The sequence below is a fragment of the Limulus polyphemus genome, unplaced genomic scaffold (assembly GCF_000517525.1).
Source record: "Limulus polyphemus unplaced genomic scaffold, Limulus_polyphemus-2.1.2 Scaffold4596, whole genome shotgun sequence".
Classification (NCBI taxonomy): domain Eukaryota; kingdom Metazoa; phylum Arthropoda; class Merostomata; order Xiphosura; family Limulidae; genus Limulus; species Limulus polyphemus.
In genome coordinates this window covers 48,841-49,741 of record NW_013670206.1, presented here as the reverse complement: position 1 = coordinate 49,741, position 901 = coordinate 48,841, and the positions used below count along the sequence as shown (strand labels likewise).

General features: G+C 35.4%; 1 long non-coding RNA gene across 1 annotated transcript in view; it reads right to left on the bottom strand.

Annotated features, from left to right (window-relative positions):
- LOC111088857 overlaps window positions 1–546 on the bottom strand; it is a 23,576-nt gene extending 23,030 nt beyond the window's left edge. The window contains exon 1 of the long non-coding RNA XR_002613245.1: window positions 478–546. This is a non-coding gene — a long non-coding RNA (uncharacterized LOC111088857). The remainder of the gene's footprint in view (window positions 1–477) is intronic.
- Window positions 547–901: the final 355 nt, after the last annotated feature.

The window sequence follows — 901 nt, the reverse complement described above, 5'->3', positions numbered from 1 at the left end:
GATAGCAATTTGTTAGACAACTTTAAACATGATTATAGCATAAAAACCATTATACTTGCTTGATAAAACGCTACAAATCTTTTATCGCTAAAAAAAAGCTTTGTCCGAGGAGTCTAGAGTGCATATTGGCTTTTCAATTCCTAATCATCTTACTTGTTTTTGGTTAGTCAAACTTTTTAATGCAACAAGTATGGTACACGATGGCACAATGTCGTTATCATCACGTGACGACGGCAACGATTGGATTAAATTTCAATTTTAGTTTTTTATTTGCAAAGTATTTCGCACCAACAATACTTAACCCGCGTTTAATTTCCTAAAAAATGAAACATTACACTAAATACAATTTCTATGGGCTTTCTCAACTTACTTAGGTTTAAAATACGCATGCACAGTTCGTTTAAAACCATATGCTCATCACTTTGAGAGACTTCTGCATAATCAGCTAAGTTTATCTTCATTACAACTTCAATTTACTCTACTTTGTAATAATTGAGCTTCAGTTAGTTTCACAGACTGCTATAAACACATTTTAGCTACTTTTTTTCTTTACTACAGGTTTTTATTCTTTGTTTTTTCTAGTTTCTTTGTTTCAACTCGTAAAACGTGAGTAGTTAGGGCAGGGACTGCGCGTCTTGCTGCTAGAGCGTATTACACTCCTGTCGACCTCAGATAATAGGGAGGGAAGAGGTAGAGACAATGACGTTTGAGTTCTACAAAGTGTCACCAAAGGGAAAGAGTAGAGACGATGACGTCATAGTTACACAAAGTGTTACCAGAGGGATTGTTGCTAGGCCACCATGACAGGCAAACATGATGTCATAGTTCCACGAAATGGATTAACCTGTTTCAACTTGTAATCAATGGCTAGATTTCATTATGATCTATAGTCGGTTTATGT